General features: G+C 35.9%; 1 long non-coding RNA gene across 2 annotated transcripts in view; it reads right to left on the bottom strand.

Annotated features, from left to right (window-relative positions):
- LOC118014236 overlaps window positions 1–22,156 on the bottom strand; it is an 87,108-nt gene that overhangs the window by 48,494 nt on the left and 16,458 nt on the right. For both annotated transcript variants that reach the window (XR_004680230.1, XR_004680229.1), the window contains exons 2-3: window positions 2,426–2,574; window positions 422–469 (exon numbers count right to left, since the gene is read on the bottom strand). This is a non-coding gene — a long non-coding RNA (uncharacterized LOC118014236). The remainder of the gene's footprint in view (window positions 1–421; window positions 470–2,425; window positions 2,575–22,156) is intronic.

Here is a 22,156-nt window from a genome sequence, read left to right as displayed (position 1 = left end):
CTTTCTTTCTTTCTTTCTTTCTTTCTTTCTTTCTTTCTTTCTTTCTTTCTTATTATGCCCTGATATCCTAGAAAAACTAGAAAGCCAGCTTAGGGGTATAATTAAAAATTTAAAATCTTTGTTTTATAAACATATTTTTTGGTATGTATAATACCTTGTTGTTGTTGTTTTTAACATTAAGCCTATTCCATCTTCAAGAGCAAACTATATTTTCTATAGGATGCAACCAATTGCCTCTAATAATAGGGTCTAGCTGTGTATCTATGGTGGATTTCCTCCCTACCCCAACTTCTGCCAGCTCTTATGGGAATACTCATAAATGAAAAAGTAAGAGTCTGTCTTATTTTTTTTTTTAAGAACACAATGCTGGTAATGGAAAAAGAACTTCTGAATTTCCAACCCAACTTATGAAATAACTTACCTTCTTTTCTTCTGGGCACTCCTTTTTGTTCTGGTTAAAACTACAGAACTGTGAGTAATATATAATCAGAACACAAAAAAGTCAAAAGGGGGTTGTACTTGTATACAAAAATAAAGTTCATTTATATAGATACTTTGAGCTGGTTTACATATTATACATATATAGAGATCAGAGGATATATTAACAATGAAAGTAAGTTTTCCTATATGAATAAAATCCCCAGGCAATTTCAATATAGATTATCAACTATTGAATGATAGTTACATTTTACTACATACATATTTTAATGATTATATCTCTTCTCAAATATTTGTAACCAGTTTCTGGGAAAATATTTTCTTTGTCTAAATATATGCAAAACTAAAATTAAACCAATGGCATTTATAGACAAGCAGAATGACTTAGAACAGATTATTTTCTGGGCTTCATTTTCTTCATTTCAGTATGAGAACTGTATTACAAAATCTCTGTGCTTTCTACCAACTCTCTGATTCTGTTAATTCCAATAAAAAAATATAAGGATAAGGCCAAATTATGGACTGAAATTCCCAAAATCATAGTGAATATTACATAGGCTAGACAGACATCTATATTTCTCATCATTTTATAAGCGATCCTGTCACTATAATAATTCATTCTTCAAATTGCTCCAGCTACAGATTTGACTGCCTGACACCCATATGTGCATACACATTCTTTAAAGCCATTTTTAGGGAGGGTTTTTTTCTGAAAATCGACAGTCAGATCATGTTCAAGAACGAACTGTTCTCTGGCCAAATGAAGAAGCCCTTTGAGATGCACCGTCTCCTTTTTAAAACAAGTTCTCTGTTTTCTAGGAGCATAGAGCATGTGATGGTGGTCAGAGGCCAAGCAACTAGGGTTAAAATATAAGGCTTAAGAAATACATATATATATATATATTTATATGAAAATGGGAAGAAAGAAAGTAGTAGATGGCCTTGTCAAAGACAGGGATGGAATCAAATGGAAGTGGAAGACATGGGTGTGGGGAAGAGGGAAGCCAGGACAATCAGGAAAGGGACCCAGCAAGGGATGCCCATCATTTAGTGCATCTTTCTCACTCGAGGCCTGATTTACTGTTATATTTTGAAATGTCTTCTTCCCAGACTCTATGCTTAAGTAGCCATATCTTTAAACTGCCTGACTCCAATAGCTGATGCGGTTGCCACCACAGAAATAGAAATTATAGCTTTCAACCCTTCATTTTATCCCTCTTACCTATAATCCTCTAGTTCCAGTCTGTCTGACCACTTGACAAAGTTTTTTGGTGGTTGTTTTTTTTTTTTTTTTCTTTTTGGTTGGGTTTGTGTGTGTGTGTGTGTGTGTTTTGTTTTTTTAATTAGTGCAGCTTTGTGGGACCACTTAAATATGCTTTACACACAGAGAACAGTAGATAGCCCTGAAAACTTGATGAGAAAAGAAAAATCCTGCGGGGAGCAAAAATGGCACAGAGGGCCCACAATAATGATCCTCATAACTGAGATGGTCATGTGTCTCATTCACAGCCATCATTTACCTGGAGGTCTTTCTTGAAAAACTGCTAAAATTCTTTACAGATTTTACATAAGGATTTTTTTTTCCCCAAAGGCTCACTGGTCCATTTTCACATGTGTGTTGTTTGGTTAGGTCCTTCAAAGGCTTCAAGGTTTACTTTTATATTTAAAGAGGGCAAAGATGAAGGCTATTATTTGAATACAGCATTGCATTCAGTGGCATCAAGATGCTTATTATAACTTCCCTGACAAGGCGGTCAAAGCGACTCATGGCTCCCAGGAGCTTCTAATGTGTATTTAGGTGCCCTGTCGGATGGCTCGCCTAAGTGATGTGGCATATATTTGATGAAAGGACAATAAACAACATCAATTATAAAAGACAATCTGTTAATGAGAGGAAGAAAAGGAAGAGAGAGAGAGACTGGGGAAAAAGAAGAAGAAATTATGGAAAGAAAAAAGCATTGCAACTGAATTAAAAGAAATGTCATACCTTAATCATGTCCTAATTTTAGGGCACCACTGTACTCTTCTTTGGAGACATAATGTAGTTCTTTAACTTTTGTGGGACTGTCATTGAAGATGAAGATCAAACTTCTTTCAGTGTCCTTTATGGACTCGTTGCAAATTTTGCCAAGATCCCTGCATAAAACAAAAAGTGATATTAAATGAAACTCAGGCCTTGCTAAGCAAATTAGCTACAATTGATTTTTGTCCTCTTATGGGGATGTTTTCCAATCCAACAATACGTAGAAGATCTGCCAACTTCTCATGTCCTAAATTTTTCCTCTTCTAGGGCTACTAATTTGGCCCTAGAAAACACTGTCTGGGTTTCCCCACCATAAAATGTCTTGTCAACAACAAGAAACCCCTGAAGAGATAAAATAAATAGCTTTGGCTACCTTTGCTATGCTAATTAGTTATAAGGATTCGTTTTCCTTTGGATGTATTTCCCATATTTATTTTTATTTTTTTAAAATTTTTTTTAAATTTTTTTTTTTATTTGAGAGAGAGAGAATGAGAGACAGAGAGCATGAGAGGGAGGAGGGTCAGAGGGAGAAGCAGACTTCCTGCCGAGCAGGGAGCCCGAAGCGGGACTCGATCCCGGGACTCCAGGATCATGACCTGAGCCGAAGACAGTCGCTTAACCAACTGAGCCACCCAGGCGCCCCTGTATTTCCCATGTTTAAAAAGGTTTTAAAATATTACCTACCATTAGTACAATTGATAGATAAATCTAGATTTTATTAGCAGACATATTAAACGTATTTGCTTTGTTTTTCATCACCTAATTTCCCTACAGAGACTAACTTATCTAAATAACACAATGTTATCTCTGTATCATTATTCTAGTCTATGATAGCAGTTGAATTTTCAAAAAAGAAAATACTGAATGTGACTAAGTGATGCGGTTTTCTCCCTTTCAATTAGGCTAAATGAAGACAAGCACATTGTTATTTTCCTTTTTACTCTTAAATTAGGGAATCCTGGTATTTGCTTAAAAAAATTACTGTAAGAAACACTGTTTCGAATGTGTAAGTTTGTTGATCTTCTTAGGTTAGACATATGTATTCTCTCTTTGAGAATGCATTTCTGTTAAAAGAATAGCAATATTTTCCTCGGTATCTTCCATATAACAATATGCTTTCTTTTCAAAATTTTCTTCTTTGTTCATTGGCCCCTGAGGTGATGCTCTGGGGGCCGCCGAGGAAGTATGACGGAAGAGGCCTGAGGGACCCTGTTGGCTGGCACTGCTAGGAAGTGTCCTGAAAAACTTCACACATCCTCCACTGTTGTTCTGAAGTCTTGTGAGGCCAAGGCAGTGGGCTTGGCAGTGAGGAGTGGGGCCAAAGGGGGGGGGCCATTTTCTGTTTGGGGTTTGGGACCTGATGCCGATTCACTTTGGCTCACTCAGCTACTCCGGGCACATCCACTTAGTAGAAACATGACTAACGGGGGGAGAAAGTTAATATAAATATGTCACATATACTTTAAGAAATTTGAGATCGCAGAGTATCAGATTCAAAGTTACAGAAACATTCTGAAATGTGTACAAATACATCAATTCACTGGTCCATGGTGTGCTGATTGCATAGCTTTTGCCTGATTTATTTTACTGAATTCACCGGAGACTTCTTTTCTCCATTAATGACATGGGATTGCTCTTCATATTAAACTTTAAAGTTTTAAAACAACAAAAGTTTTACACTCTCTTCCCACTGTACACACATGTATTGTTAGCATTTTGGGGCCAACACTGCCTTTGTGGATTAATCCCCCCTCCCCAAATTTCCTATGATTGACAAAATTCCTCATATTATACAAAGGGAAACTGAGGCTCAGAGACTCACTAAACTTACAGTGGCTGAACACTCATAAGTAATCATGCTCCCAACTCTCAAATATGTGGAACACTCCCTTTTGATAGCAAATAGATGAATGCTTTGTACATTTTGGTTATTTTTAATAACCTAATGGAAATAGCAGTTTGATTAATTAATGTTATGAATATCTTGTTCAAAATGCTGTATGGTATTTTGATTAGATTGGGAAGGAGAGCTGGAGTGTTTCCTGACATGAATATTGTTGTGGAAATTAAGAGTTTGTATAAAACGTTTTAGTGGTCATAGGATTAACCTAATATTCTCATTTTTCCTCTCAGTCATCTCTTATAAGATTATGAAGTACTTTGTTAGTTTCTTTTCTTTCTCTCTCTGATATTCCTATTGACTAAAGGAATTTAAGAAAGAACTGCGGGAGCTTGAAAGGGAATGGCAGAGTACAGAATGTGTTCTCAAGTTTTAAAAACTTTATTGTAATTTTTTTTAAATTAAAATATTCCCAGTGCACTTTCTTGGTCTCTAACCCCTGACAGCTACTATTAATTACATTTTAACCTGTTAATGGTCTCACACTTTTCAACATATATTAAGCCCATTCCAAATATTCTGCAAATATTGAACCTATCTATTAAGAACAGCATGCTGTTGAAAGGATTGGAACGGGATTGTAAGCAGGCTCAATTTGAGAGAGAAGAAAACATAGTGAGCTCTTTGGTCATAGAAATATTTGAGGTGGGGGGGCAGTCTCCTCAGGCAAGGGCAACAAAAGGGAAAATAAACAAATGGGATTACATCAAACTAAAACGTTTTTGCAAAGCTAAGGAAGCCATCAACAAAACAAAAGGGCAACCTACTGAATGGGAGAAGATATTTGCAAATCATACAACTGATAAGAGGTTAATATCCAAAATTATAAAGAATGTGCACAGCTTAATATTTAAAAAAAAAAAAAAAACCTCTACAATCTGATTTTTAAAAAGGCAGAGGACCTGAATAGACATTTTTTCCAAAGAAGACATACAGATGTCCAACAGACACATGAAAAGATGCTCACCATCACTCATCATCAGGGAAATGCAAGTCAAAACCACAAGGAGACATCACCTCACACCTGTCAGAATGCCTATCGCAAAGAAGACAAAAGATAGCAAGGGTTGGCGAGGATGTGGAGAAAAGGAAATCCTCATACACTGTTGTTTAGAATGTCAATTGGTGCAGCAACAATATGGAGGTTCCTCAAAAAATTGAAAATAGAAAGGGGTGCCTGGGTGGCTCAGTTGGTTAAGCCACTGCCTTCGGCTCAGGTCCTGATCCTGGAGTCCAGGGATCGAGTCCCGCATCGGGCTCCCTGCTCGGCAGGGAGTCTGCTTCTCCCTCTGACCCTCCCCCTTCTCATGCTCTCTCGCTCTATCTCATTCTCTCTCTCAAATAAATAAATAAAATCTTTAAAAAAAAATTTGAAAATAGAAATACATATGATCCAGCAATTCCATTCCTGGGTAAGTATCCAAAGAAAATAAAAGCACCAATTTGAAGAGATGTACCCCTTTGTTCATCACAGCATTATTTACAATAATCAAGATAAGAAAGCAGCTGTGCCCATCCACAGACGAACAGATAAAGAAGCTGTGGTATATTCCTACACTGGAATATGACTCAGCCATAAAAAAGACTAAAATCTTGCCATTTGCGACAACATGGATGGCCCTTTAGGATATTATGCTCAGTGAAATAAGTCAGACAGAGAAAGACATATACTGTATGATTTCACTTACACGTGGAATCTAAAAAACAAAACAAAAGTAAAACAGAAACAGACTCACTGATACAGGAGATAATTTGTTGGTTACCAGAGTGAGGAGGGTTTAGGAGGTTAGCAAAATAGGTGAAGGGGATTAAGAGATATAAATTTACAGTACCAAAATAAGTAATTCATGGGGATATGACGTACAGCATAGGGAATATAGTCAATAATATTGCAATAATTTTCTATGGTGACAGATGGTAACTAAACTTATTGTGGGGATCATTTCATAATGTATAAAAACCACTATGACATACACCTGAAACTAATAGGGTATTGTATGTCAATTATACTTCAATAATATTTTTTTAAAAAATAAATAAAAGTGACCACACAGTTTCTTTTCATATACAACTGAATTGGCTTTGCATGGTATATGAAGTTAAAGAAATACAAACACCCACCAAAGTTAAAAATCTAAGGAGGCAGAGGGGAGAAGCTTCTTCCCGTGCATGAAAAGATCATTTTAAGTCAAAACTTCGAACTTTCTCTCTCCCTTCTCTCTCTCCATCTTTCTCCTTCTCTCTCTCTCTCTCTCTCTCTCTCTCTCTCGCCCTCTTTCTCTCTGTATATTTATTTATAATATCACTTGAAGATATGTTATAGGTTAATTCCCTGATTCGTTTTGTTATGCCTTCCTTTTTTCACATATTTCTCCTTTCATCCCTAAATGTTATGCTGGCATATATGAATTTAGGTAGGAAGAAAAGCATGAAGCATGACCTTCCATAGCAAATGATGATCTTCCTTTGTCTCCCAGTCTGAGCCTTTGCACCCACACACTGCCTGGCGTGTGGAGACCAACCAGACGGCCCTCACTGTTAGATGCCAGAAGGGACTATGCAAGCCAAGGGCCCTGGGCTCACAAGCTAAAACTTGCATGCTTGGCAAGGCTCAGATGCCAAGGTTTGAATCTCTAATAAACCACTCGCTGCCTCTCCAGTAATGATACCCTGGGGCTGCTGGGAGGGGATTCTTTTTATAGGAAACATACTCATAAGGATTTAATATTATCTTTCTGAACCCTTTGATTCAATAGGTTTTTTTTTTTTAACTTTCCCCTTTTATTTTGTAGACCCTGTGATGTGAGCCAGTGTTAATTCTTTATGCAACAGTAGTATGTAATCAACATCTCTCCACTGAGCTCAAGATTCTTTTTTCTTTTTAACCATGTGCTTAAAAAAAATAAAATATCTTGCTACTGAATGTCTTTTTACAGACTGAAAAGACTTTTAGGTTAAACAACATTTGTTAAGCTTTGATGCAATCAAATGCAATTTCAATCTTCTTGAAATATTCAGCCCTGCCTCTCTAAAATTGCACATATGTGTCAGCTTTCAATTTTTTCTCACTAGTGTTTTACACATGAAATCTATTTTCACTGAGAAAATGGAATCTTTGTGTCTTTGTCTCTCGGTGCGCTGCTTTCAGGCATGTTCTGGCAGGGGCTTTGACTATCGAGGCACTGGGGGAGGGGTCTGGCAGGCATTTGTCAGCTTTCCTTGCATCTGTAATTTCTGGCCACTCAGCAGTATTAGAGGGTCTTAGAAACCGGGTGAGGAGGGTGGGGGGAGAGCTTGTCATTGATGAAAGCCAAACTCCGAATAACTGCCCGATGTTAATGACCGAAGAGAGAGAGGAGAGTCTGAAAAACTTTTATTGTGCTTTAATGGAAAAGAGTTTTTAGAAATGGCTAATTTATAAAATTGCACATGGTAACATTTTCAGATCTCAGTTTGGAAAGCCCCTGTCCATATTATGTTACCGATTTCATTGCTTTTAGCTTGGCAATGGTTTATGAAACTATTTTAATTTTCCACCAGTGGCTTCTGGTTATTTCTTATTTCCCTTATTTCCTCGTAACATAACTGACAGCCCAATTAAACATCTGCATTTTTTAATCTGGACTTTCCTCCCATAACTATTTTGCTTTTCTTCTAAAACTTCCAGATGTTTTGGCTCCTTTATGATTTTAATGCATGCAAGTATATTTGCTCCTATTTCAAAGACAGAGAGCTAGATGGACTGACCATATGTTTCTATATAAAAAGGTTTGTAATACACCGATAATAAGATCGGTATTTTTGTCTCTTTGTGGATACACTTACATTAGAATATATCTTATTGTCTTTTAGCACTTTACTATTTGAGTTGATCTTTGAAACATTTTTGAGTTCAGAAATCACATGGTGATATGTTAATCAATTAGCCGTGGCTGATGAAGAAAGTATCCAACTCTGTTATGCCGGTGTCTAGTAATAGGAATAGAAGCTGCTGTGATTTTTTTTTTTTAATTATTTCTTTCTCTCTTTTTTTTTTTTTTTCTGTGAGAGATAAGAAGTTGTAAGCTGTGTGAGACAACAATGTATTTTAACTCAGTTTCCGGCTTTGTACAGACATTAAAGGAATCATCAATATCTTGCCTTGAAGTGTCTGGACAAGAGTTAAAAGAATCTCTAATATATTTCAAGAAAACCTGTTTCCCATAATTAATAACAGGAAGAGGGGTAAACAGACATTTGCTGACAAATGAAACTGAAACAGTAACATATACACAGAAACATGGGAAATGAAACAATGCAGCATTGTATAGTTATACCAGAGTGACTCCATTTCCACATACTTATGCAATACTCAAAGAAACTCCAGAGTAAATGATCATTAATTTTACATTTCAAGGTGAATTCTGACCATTTAAACACATGCTTGTAAGAGTGTAATCATTTCTCCCACTCATTAGTATTTGAAGTGATCTCAGGTTATTTGTATGTTTAACATTTAGGCAGAAAAATCATCATTTCTTGGAATACAGATTTTCTAGACAATCAAGTATATGTGAAAGAAACTAATTAAAAAATTGTTATGAGATTTTTAAAGGCTATTCTTACTGCAAACTTCTGGAAATGAGAACACCTAACAGGATAATTTTGGTGTGTATAAGGTTTTTTGGGTTTTTCTTTTTTTTCTTTTTTTTCTTTTTTTTCTTTGGGATGGGAGGGGGGGATATCATCACAAAGTCTCAGGCAAACTAAATGTAGCAGTCATTAATTAGACAGGCGCAAAGGATCACTGGGAACTTGACCCACTTGTGCTTGAAGCTTCAGACAAAGCTTCCCAGGGAAGTAATGTGTCTTTATCTTCCAATTGTATTATACAGTGGGGACTCTGATCTTAGTACTGACCTTGAAAGCAGCAAACTGATATGATATGTGGTTTCCCTGCTTCTTAGAAACACTGAACCCGATTTGAATTTCTTTTTTTTTTCTTTTTTAACAGCATTAGCCACTTAATTTGCAGTTAATTTTTAGGTATAAATGGCAATCCTTTAAGTGACAATGTTTTATTACATTTTAAAGGCAATTACCCATCCAAGAGCTCTTAAATGCAAAATTAAGCTTTATCAGATGTCTATTTCTGGTTTTGCAAGATGAATAGGAAAATAAAGAATGATGGCAAAAGTGAGGGAATGCTTTTATGATGTACTATATAGCAAATTAAAGGATGCATTTTGACTATTCTAGTGTAATAAAAGAAACCTAAACTGTGTTACATAGCCAGAGTTATGTGTTTTCCTGGTAAGCACCTAGTGAGTGACATCTTAACACTAGAAAAATGAGAATGGAAAGTGCCCTGGGTACTAGGGTCAGAGGTGTTTGCCCATGTGTAATATACACCCATGTAACTGAACTAGGAGCTAAAAGCCAAATTAATTTTTTTCTTAGCAAAATCTGCAGTAAATATACATTTAAAGCAGAAGGGTTATACTCAGAGCTGTTTGGGTCTAATTAAAAATAAATGTGAAATTTCATATTTTATATATACGTGGGTGTGGAAAAGAAGGATGCCACACTTTATTTCCACAATCTTATATTCATTGTGGAATTTGAAACCCACAAAATGAATATCTTGAATTTAAAGAAAAAAAATGAATTGAAAAAAGTATCAGGGTAAAGGTTTGTTAATTGCAAGTGCAAGTAAGATATTTTCTAGGCTGTAAAATGTAATAAGTTTGTAGAGGAGCAAGAAAAGTGTGTACAAATTTAAAATGATTAAATTTAAAGCATATTTATTTGGATTTTTGTTAAGTATAGGGTGGACTACATATGTTAATTATTAGGAGTATGCCAGTCATTCAGAATATTTTCTGTAAGAAAAACATAAATTAGTAAATCCAAATTACAAGAAATGCCAACACAGTTCTCTTTTGTTAGATCCTTAGAGAAAGAAAAGTAAATCCCAGCAGGTTTAGTACTAGGTTATGCCATTTGCAAATTGATGCTTTGAAAAATATAAAATATTTTTCCAAAATTCTTAGGTAAGGATCTTCTTGGAAGACTTTTAAGTATAAACTACAAACTTTTAATTATTAACCATAAATTTTTATGGAAACAATGAAGATAAACTTAAAAATGATCATGTTCACAGGCAAATTCATTATTGTACACATTCATGTCATAAAATTAAAAGTTATTCTTGGAAATGGTTCTTCCTAAAGATCATATAGATGATATGAGTTACATTGTTCACAGAAATGATCCCAGAGCCATCCAAGATCTGGTTACACCTATTTCTCAGGTAGGTTAGGTTGAATAGAATTACCAATGCCTGGCAAGATTAACTTTCCCTTCCTTTCTTTGACTCCATCAGAGCACAATGTACTACTAGTTTTTAGATGAACCTGATGGGAAAAATTTGGTGCATTTATTAAGGGAACAACAATGAGCTCAGCACATAATTGTCACAGTCAGTAAATCATCTTGCTTATGTAGGAAAGGACTAACTAAAATTTCATTTCCTGAAAATGCGATTTGGAAGGAAAAAAATATTATGGATATGAACCTCAGTATTATACTGGGCTTGGAGCAATATTTTGATCAAAGAGCTAATATAGATAAAGCAAAGATAGACTTGTGTAAATTTTCTAATAGTAACATCTTTTGGTTCAAGTGGTTTGTGCATGGTATGTGAATTTCACTCTTCTGTTTGTTCATCATATAAATGTATGATGGTTTCTCTGTCACACTGTTTTCTAGCTTTTATTTGCATTTTAGGAACCTGCCTCAGGAAACACTGAAAATCTATCTCCTGACTTCTGCCTTTCCCTCTTTTATTTTCTTTTGTATGTATTTATTTATATATGTAGTCCTTTGTAAATTTTCTCTAAAAGGTATTTCAAAGAGATAAAACATGGATATGAATGGAAGGTGGCAAAATTATTTCTTGACTGCTTGGTGACTCTGGCCTTCTAACATCTTTAATAGCTCCTGTGGTCTACCTGGTACCTAGCAAATTTCCAATAGGACCTGGGAAATTTCTGCTGTGACTGTCAGGTGTGAGCTGGGAAATCTCCATTCACACCATTCGCTGAAGAGCTAGGAAACAGTTGGGGTACTGGTCCAATTCTCTAACAAAGGATTTAGCAGTTTCAACACCCCCCTCCCTGCTCCCTCTTCAGCCTCGTTGTTATCATCAAACAAAACTCTAAAACTATCCCACTCTTCTCAAACAAGAAAATTCTTCCAAACTTCAGCCAGGTTTCTAGAGCTCTGTTTGTCCTGCATTTTTGTGTGCTTGAGTTAGCACACCTCAACATATTTCCTATTGCTGTTGTCTTTCTAAGCATGCACCCTGCAATATACCCTGAACCTATGGATGGGAAACATGTTATTTTGTTAATAATGTGCCAGTAGCAGAAACTATTAAGATTGAAGAGCTATTTTTAAAGACCCAAGCATGAATAAATGATGGTTGCGATGGCACTCTCATTGAAGCAACAATTAAAATTTTATTTGTCGTATAAATATAGGTCAGGACTGGATGTGTACATGGTCTATAAATACCAGGAATGTTGATTCTTCCATAATAAACAACAGAACATGCCTAAGATATAAAATCAACCTTTCTAATTTTTGCCTTACGATAAGAGCAAATGGTGAATTATTATGCCATTTAACGCATTTTATTCTCTTTCATTTTCTTTTCCTACCAGTTACATGTAGTACTCCTTCAAGGAAAACCAAATTTGCCTTGCTAGAGAGGAAATTATGTGTATAAATTTTAACTTAAAGTAAAAAAAGAGTAAAAAGGAAAAAAGGGAAAAAAAAGAAAGTAAAAGCATGAAGTTTGTCTTGGTAGCTTAACAGGTAGAATATATTTCATCCATAATATATACAGAAGCTGAATTTGTTCTGCTTTACAAAATCTGTGGATATTTAAGAATAAAAATAACATTAAAGAATAATTTGCATTTTAAAAGTTTAAGTGAAAAAAATCTGAATGGTATTGCTTAAAGAGAATTCCTGATGTTTCAAGAACCTGTGAATTTTCTTATAGATTACTTAAAAAACCTAAGTATGAATCACGAATTTTGTTAAATTTTATTTGCTTCCAGATAAAAGCTTTATTGAAACTTTAAAAACGTGGTACATAAATTCTCCATGAAAGGGAACTAGAACAATGTGTGTGCAACTTTTAGGGACTGAGGTTGTTCAAGTCTACATTTCCATTCTGCAGAGGATACAATATCCCAAAAGTTTTCAGCTCACTTTTATTGAAGTGTGATAAATAGGCATGTCAAATTGTACATAGAGAATGGGACACAAATCAGCTCTGCTTGTTTCTGTTGTTTTTTTCATTCCCTAAATAAGCATTTATTGCTCATATAAACAGGGTGTGTGCCCTTTTATTTGGTAGACTCTATTTCTTCATTGGTTTCTCCATTTCACAGGGTGGGAAAAGAATCAATAGCCATTTACATGTTTTGGGAAAAAATGTACTGAACAGGAAAACCACAGATTTTCTTTTCTTCTTGGTAAGTCTTGCACTTTCTCTTATAAATTCTATGGCAGTATATAGCGATCAAGCCAAACTTGCTGTACGAGTTTAAATTATAATTTCAGATAATAAAAAATTCTTCCTTTAACAATGTATTTTAAGCAAAACCATTCAACCTTTATTTTTCTTTCAGCATAACACACAATGTTAATTATATATAATGCAGCAATATTTTTTTATAATTAGCTCTTACACAGCACTGTAGATTATGAAATTTATTGTCAATATAGTATAAAAAGAGAACTTCTTTATTTTTTGTATTATGTTACTAAATTTCCATGCATAATTTCAAGAAAAAATTACTTGGTTATGTTTTAAGTCTCTATGAGAAAATATTTCTAATGCTAATTATTAGTTTCATAAACTTAAATATTTGAGATATTTGTGGCTTTGAGGGGCAATGTATTTTTTGTTAATGGGATTAGAAAATTTGGGGCCCTGGAACCTAACAAAACTACCAAATAGCTATTTCATTATACTCTTTCATCATATTTAGTACGCTCATTGAAAACAGAACAGAACGTTAAATTGAAGGCACAGAGGATAATACACTCCAATTTCTACTCTTACATAATCTTTTGAAAACATCTAAAATATGCAATCAGGGTTTAAGCATGCCTGGCTTTCAATCAATCCAATTTTTAGAAAGATAGGGTTGAGCATCAGTGACTCTGAGAGGATAAATTATTCTATCCTACTTATAGTATATCTACATGCATCCATTATAGCATCTCCTAAGACAGGAAAAAAATCACTTGTTCCCCTTAACATCTGTATGGGAACATGAAAGATTTTCATTGGAAGGGGCCTTGGACACCATCTGACCAAGACACTCTACCTAACCAATACATAGTGCCATCTTCGATGCCCTTGGTGATTATCCATGCTTAAACAAACACTGTTCCTTTCTGTATTTTAATATATCCTTAGTCCAGTAAATATGCATGGAATGAGTAACCCTGGTAGAAGATGGTTGATGTTTCCTGTTTCTTACGCTCTTCAGTTATCTTACTTACATCTGCAAATTCTCCTATGATCAAGGGTGAGGACAACATTGAGGAATAAAATAAAAAAAGAGATCCAAAGGGAAACTGTCTTAAAGGAGATGATGAAACTTACCTTTGATGGGACAGAAAAAAGTTAGAAATTTTCTTTGGACACTAGACAAAATACTCTTTTTTTTTTCCTTTAAGAATAAGCAACTGGTAGGAGTCACCAGGTATCAATTATTTAGCCTCTGAAGGCAAATGGCAAGATTTTCCTTAGATCATTTAAAATGATTATGTAGGAGTCAAGTCTTTAGAAAGCAAAGTCTGTGTCCAATTCTCTGTTATTCTTCCCATCTCTTGGCTTGAATATCAGGTGTTTTAGGGACCATCAATAGATGCACAATGCATTACATTCTATTTGAGTTTTCAGAGGAAGAGGATGGAGAAAAGAGAAATGAATGCTCGACTCAAGAGGCTGAGAGTTTATTTAAGTCAGGTGTGGGTCTAGTAGAAATATGCAGAAAAGAATCTTGTGGAGGAAAAATGACTCACAAGAATGTGAGGGGGAAGACTTTTTAATGTCAATGTCCATATTTCCTGATTAAAATATGGACATTTGCATCATGCTGTAGCAGTCTAAATATAATAGCAGCTAAGACTCTCTAAGAATACTTCAACTCTTACTCAAGAACAGGAAAAAAAGAATGAGGTAGAACCCTAATGGTCCAGTAAAAAGTATTGTTTAGCACAATATTATCATTACAGTAAAACCTGTTAGCTGATGAGTTAATATTTTAAAGTAAATGCATAGATGATTGAGAAATTTCTCAGAATTAAAATAAATAGGTCCTTGGCTAACATTTCACAATAAAAACTATGTCAATAGTCAAGACCAGAAAGAAACTTATATTTTTACTTTTAAAAATAGTTTGTTAAGTGGTATCTTCAGGTCTGCTTTCAATAACATTTAAATTTTAAACACACATATTAAAAACAAGGCAACAAAGAAAATATCACTAATCAAATGTAAGCATTCCCCCACATTGAGTGCCTTTTAAAAATCACTCAAATATGAATTATTGCATCATTGTTTTGGGCCTACAAAATTCAAAGCATTGATAAAAAATTCACTACAATAATCTTTTGAAAAGAAAATACTGATGGTTTTTTATGACACGAACCATGTAGTCAATATTCAGGATATTTCCTAATGCTAAAAATACTTTACATATGGCCTTTTAGGTCAAAACTTTTCTTCGGTATGCAGAATAAAACTGGGAAAATGTGAAATATAGTGGAAAGAAGAGTAGCTTTGGAGCTCTGGGATCTGGCTTCACTTCTGACACAAAGCATGTCACTCAGGCTTCTTTGAGAACTGGGATTAAGCCTAACAGATGAGCTCCCCAAAGAGAAAGCAGGAAAATAATTGCCATGATAAACATGATATCATGGGGTCTCTTAGAATAGAGACTTTTCTTTCATTGACATCTGGTAGAACCCTACTTAGTAAAAATCTGAACGAATAATTTGATCTAGGTTCTATCTTAAAATATATCCAAAATCCAGCTATTTCTCACCACCTCCACTGCTATCATCCTAATACAAGGCACCTGCCTCTCTTGCCTGGATTACTGCCATCATGTCCTAACTGGTCTCCATGCCTCATCCTTACACATCACCACCTCTTTAGCCTAACATACTCTTCATACAGAAGACAGAGTGGCCCTTTTAGGGTTAGAGCCAAATCACATTAAGTCCACTGCTCATACTCTCCAGTAAGTTCCCATTTCACTCAGAATAAAGTCCCAAATCATAACCATGTCCTGCAAGAGCCCTACGAGGTCTCCCCACCCCACACCCACACATTTTCTCTTGCCACTGTTCCTTCGTTCACTCTGTTTTAACTCTAATGGTTCACTCTGTTTTAACTCTAATGGTCTCCTTATTCTTCCTCAAGCACCTTAATCACATTCTTTCCCCAGGGCATTCGCTCTCGCTCTGCCCTGGTCTAAAAAGATTTCTTTGAATATTCATATTGCTCCCACCACCCTTTCATTCAACAGTTAGCTCAGATACCACCATATCATAGAGGTCTTCCTTGATAGCCTTATATAAAATTTCATATCCCACTTATTGCCTGTCACTGATTTCATAGATGCATTTACTGTTAAGCAGAGAATGTGCTTCTTTACCATGGTCTTTTCAGTAACTAGAGGAGTGTTAGACTTAAAATATAGGTACTCAATAAATATATGTTGAATAACAGAATGAATGGATAGCAATCAGTCTTAGAGGTATATAAGCCATAAAATCTCTTAAGATTCCATCTTTTTCTTGTATTCCACAGTCACCTCTTCTAATCTTAACAATGGTATCTCTCTATGTGATTCATTTATTTCTCAAGGTTTATTCTTTGATGAGCTCTTTATCTGTATTTTTAATGTTTAACACTTAGGGTCTCATTAAAATCTGTAAAAGTAACCATTGTCTTCAGTGCTGGCTATTTACTGGTCACATTTGTAAAGTCATGGGAATTAAAGGAAATACAATTTATATGATAAAATCCTACAACTCCTATCTGATTCCCTCAATTCCTAAGGTTTTTGTATTCAACTTATAAAGAATATTGGGACCATTTGATTATTACAATTTGGACAGAGAAAATTTAGGACTCTTAAAATTGCTAGAGCTATTTCATACTTAGAACCAATTCTTGACTCCTGCAGGGGTTTTTCTAAGTCCTTACCCATCCATTCAGTATTTCAACAAATACTCACTTTGCACCTACTAGATTAAGGGCACTCTGCTGAGTGATTGGTATCCTGCCTTCAAGGACTGGTCTTCTAAGGATGAAAAGACAATAACACAAGGAGCAAAGTGTTACATGCCCTGAGAGGGATAGAGCTGAAAGATTATTAAGGTTTAAAGAAGAGATGAAGCCCAGCAGTGATAGGGAGGTGTATTAGAGAAGGTAGTGAGTTGAGCGACTTTGGACATTTGGAGAAGAGTAGGGAAAAAATCATTTCAATAGGAGGAAATAGCATAAGTGAACTAGGGAGGTATATGGAAAACAAAACAATAGGTTCACATAATAATGGGAAACCTTGGGCTATGACCGTTTATACACTTAAGTTCTCTGTATAAGAATATACTAACTCTAATACATAGTAAGGCCTACATTTAAATGCACTTGTGTATACACTTGAAAATATGCATTTAAAAAAACTAAAAATTTCCATTGTTTTCCCTAGTTTTACATTTTGAAACAAAATGAAATTTTCAATGATCTCAATGGATTAGAAAATTCAAAAGTAATAATCACATATTATCACAGGTAATGTACTCATATCTAGCCTTGAGCACTTGAAGAAAAAAAAATTACATAATTTTTTTTAAAGATTTTATTTATTTGAGAGAGAGAGAGAGCACAAGCAGGGGAAGCAGCAGAGGGAGAGGGAGAAGCAGACTCCTCACTAAGCAAGGAGTCCGACGCGGGGCTCGATCTCAGGACCCTGAGATCATGATCTGAGCCGAAGGCAGACGCTTAACTGACTGAGCCACCCAGGCGCCCCAAATTACATAAATTTTTAAACCATTCTTTATACGCAGTGTAATTAGGAAATGTGCCACATACATTAGGTCACATTGGAAGTGTGTTAACACGATCAGATCTTTGCTTATGTGGCATGATGCATGCTTACATATGCACATTGAGACGGTTTTCATGTTTTGTGTAAGCAGTGAATATAAACATGGCAAACTTGCTGAGAAACCTTAGGGTAATACCGTTCTTCCATTTTTGTATTTCTGGTAAGAGTCAACATTTTATCGTCCACGTGCAATTTATAATTTCACTATAGCTTTCATGATCCGTTGCATTACTAGCAAGTATGTGGCAAAGGAAGGGAATATTACTTTCAGTCAGAATGCCAGCATTGTGCATTTTCCACGTCTGAAAGCATCTTCCACTTAAGATAGCATCATTTTCAAATGAAAATTGTCAATGTTCCTGTGCAAAGTGGATACTGAGCAAGGCAGAGCAGGTCCGTGGGTGTTGGGAGGCCCAAGCCACCATCAGCCCCTTAGTGACCAGGCACATGCTCTTAGGATTAACAGCCTAGAGTTCTTCCTTGTGGAAGCTGCATTTGCTTTTTACACTTTCAAGAATAAAATTATATTTAGCCTGAAGCTACCTACACTGTGTAAATGAGGACAAAATAAAGAGGAAAATAAATGGCTGCGTGTTTTGTTTAGAGGGTAAACCGTCTGGGAATAACACAAGTTATAGTTCATGCTTGGATCATTACTTAGTTTTTGGCAAATACAACGTTACCTCATCTGAACCGATGGCTGCATTCTCCCTCTAAAATGCAAATCTGCACCTGCCATGCTTTCTGTTTGTAATCCTAGAACGACCAAATGACCCCTGACTACCTGAGAGGTAGCAAGCGCTTCATGGCTGTGGGAAGGAGCCATGTGTTTACAAATGAGCTACATGGGATTCCCAGAATAGAGTACTCCCAATGTGTATATTGAGTAAATGCCTCTGTAAACCCGAGGTGTTTTGTGGGAATTCTGTAGCCGACTGCCTTCAGATCCAAACTGCAACTCCTCCCTGGGTCTCCAGACTGCTGGCCTGTATTAGAGTTCAGACTTGTCAGCCTCCTCAGTTGCATGAGCAATTCCTTAAAATCAATCTTTCTCTCTCTCTTTTTTTTTTTTTATGTCTACACACACACACACACAAGGGTACAGGCAAACCCTATTTGTTCTGTTTTTAGGGAGAACACTGACTGCTACAAGAAGGTTGGATGTCTTAAAGATGGCTATCTGAATACCAACCACCCTCTTCAGGTAGGTTTTGCCATATAATTCCTTGTCAAATCCTGTCACAGACTCCCTCTTAGAATTATTTTAGAACTAGGTCAGTAGAGATCTGTTGGATGCATTGGCTTCACCTTTGTACGTGAATTATTCCAACACTCAGGACTGGCTATCCCAGTAGTCACTATTGCATCTCTAGAATGTCTGTGCTGAAAAGCAGCAACTTTGAAGGTTATTTTTGCTACGCTGCATCCTGCTGTTAGCTGCCCCAGGACGCAGAGGGTTGATATTAATGGAAGGGCTGAGAATAGAAGACAATGGGGGAGAAATAGGAGAGAATCCCACACCTCCATCAACATTTTGGGCAAAATTGTTTCCAATATCTGCAACAATTAATTAATACTACATGGTGAAATGACTTGGCTAGACAGGTATTCTTCCTGTGGTCACAATTTTAAGTATTTGTGGAAGAATTTCATCAAATATGAATCTCAGATAACAAAACTTCTCATATGACGAAATATTTTTTTTTCTAGATATTTGCCATGCCCTGTTATTTTAAGTATTAGGATAGTGAGGTGGTTTTAGAAGGAGCCTTTTTAGAAACACCTAATGGAATCTTTTATTTAAAAGGACATGTTTAATTTGATGGCGAAACCAGAGTTGAATGGTTGGTAGAAGGGTGGGCAGAAGGTTGAGAAGCAATTTTCTTGGGGATGGCTTGGGTGAAGGATCAATTTCCTTTACTCTGCAGTTTGGAACCCTATATCTCAGCCCTGGGGGGGAATAAAGGGAATTTGCCTCTGGTGCAAATCTCCAAGGGCTCCTTACCCATGGCTCTAAATGGAAACTTCTGGCAATCACTTCAACCTTTGCTCATGACTCTTCCCTGTAGAGAACTCTCTCCTTTTTATCATATACGTATAGGTTATCTGTTAGCTGTCTTTAAGAACATTAATTTAGATAAAGAATAGAAGATGGGATTTTTTTTTTTACTCTAAAGGTGTATTTTATTATTTTTTCTACTGTATATTTTACTGCCTTTTATTTCTTTCATGCATATCTTTATGGGGAAAAGTTCCTTCTCTTGCTCCTGACTTTTCATGTGTAGAGTATTATTATTATTATTATTATTATTATTATTATTATTATGCTAGCACACTAGCATAATACTCTTCCCTCTTATTCATTCTACTCCAGAAAGGCATTTAATTGGAAAGTCTGGAAGGAAAAATGTGCATGTGAGCCAGCATATATCCTTCTGTGTGTGTGTGTGTGTGTTTCTCTCTTTCATTCTCTCGGTTTATCTCCCTGAAGAACTAGCCTGCCTGCAGAATGTGTATCCTCTTGGATGACCTTCTCCATAAAATAGTTTTCAGCCCGCATGCTCAAAGGTCTATGCCATATATTTCAAAATGATTCCATACTGTTATTATAACCCCTTTATTTTTTTAATGATGATTCAGAATTGTGTGTGTGTAATAAGACCCAATTTGACATATTCTTATTTTTCTCTTAAAGAACCTAACTCAGTTTCTTCAATTAGTTGTCCTGACACTTCATTTCCTCTGAGGTGAAATGATAATCTGTACCTAAATTAGGATAAATCAAATGAATACAGATGAAGACTTTTGATTGCAAACACCTGTATTATAACTTCCTCTGCTCTATTAGAGTATATAAATTTGACCCAAAACTAAGCAATTTGACAATTTTCTCTTTTTTTTATGTTTTACCAAAGATTGTGCTATTTTGTAGAACTGGCATGCACTGCCATTACAAACCTTTTAATTCTTTATTACTTTTAGATATACAAGGAGCCGAGATAGAGGTTGATGACTGCCTTGTTACTGTATTATGATTTCTTTATTCTTTCCTTGGGTGTTCCCATTAATTTAGAGGTGGCATTTCTCTCCAATGAGAAAACCTATTAAAACCAAGAGCTAAGTAAAAATCTCTCTTCTCAGTTACTTTCTTAGCAATTGGAACCATAGGGGTTTCAACAGAGGTAGGAGGCTACTCTAACATCATAACATTTAACCATATAAAAGCTATGACAAATTAGTCAAAACTCTTGAAAAACTGGCTGTATTGGGGGCAAAGAGATATAGTCAACACTTCAGAGGTGGCTGATAAAGAACAATATTTATCTTGACAGGCTCACTGAGATAATGAGCTGAGTCAGCAGAAAGAGAGGACACTCCTCCAGGGGCACCATGGTAGCTGTTATCATAGCTGCTGGGAATCCTACACTGCAGTGTGGCTTCCACAAAAATGAGAGATGAGAACAGAATGCCAGGGGCTACCCCTCGTGACACTTGAAATGTCTTTGGAGGTAGCACTGTGCACCTGAGTCTCTATAACCAAACTAGAAATGGGGTTATTGTTTCTGAGTGCCTCATAAGGTTCATCCTGATTCCCAGGTCATGGTGCCCCTTGGCCTCCATTTAGTCTTCATGGTGTGTTCCCTTGCTATCTCCCTGAAATTCTGTGTTCTTCGTAAAACTATTCTATGTTGTCTCGCAAATTATCGTAACTTAAAGTCTTTTTGGCAGTTCCATTTAGCATGTATCCCTCCAGGTCCATCTCCAGAATGAATCAAAATCCCTGATGTTGATATAGCAATTTCTAGAAAGTATGATTCTGTCATCTGGCTCAAATATCCTTGAGGTTAATTGTGGATGAGTCAAAGTCAAAATAAGCCCCTTCTCATTTGCCTTGCACAAAGAAAGGAGTAGAAAGATCATCATGGTGATACTGATGAATGGTACAGAATTAATATGAGGATTCACTGGTAAGATAAGGGATCTAAGAAATATAGGGCCAAATTTCAAGGTGACAAGTGGCAAGAACTCACCTGTCAATTGGATCAATGGCTCTAAAATCAATGATCCCAAGAGCTACTCTTGCTATGAGACTCCAAATTATTCCAGAAATTGCAGTTTAATGGGAATATTTTGTTTCCCTCTAACTCCACAAGCACCATGGTATTCCATCAATTCTACTGCTCTGAAATGATTTTGAGACTACTACTTTTTTGGTTTCCAGGTCTGCTGAAAAAATTATATTGGTATCAAACATTGAAGACCCAAGAATAGGGCAGCTTTAATTCTGAAGATTCTTGAAGCAGTGACAGGACTGAGTTGACCCAGAACATGTGGTCAATGATTACTCTAACTGTGTTAATGCTGTGCCATCTACATTCTCAATGATAACATTGGTTTGATGAATATGAACTCTGGAACAAAGAGAATGACATGAATGAATGTTAAGATCCCAAGTGTTATTTGAAATGTATCTGAGTTCTTCCAAATGCCTGTAGATTTGTTGGAACAAACATCCTACAGCAGAAGCTACTTGTTTGATCACATTGAGGGTCTCATGCTTGGTGTTTTCTTTCATGTATATGCTCTCAGAGTTGGGGAGAATGT

Source organism: Mirounga leonina, unplaced genomic scaffold, assembly GCF_011800145.1.
Source record: "Mirounga leonina isolate KUSES-001 unplaced genomic scaffold, KU_Mleo_1.0 Mir_154, whole genome shotgun sequence".
Lineage (NCBI taxonomy): Eukaryota > Metazoa > Chordata > Mammalia > Carnivora > Phocidae > Mirounga > Mirounga leonina.
This window is presented reverse-complemented; position numbering and strand designations above follow the sequence as displayed.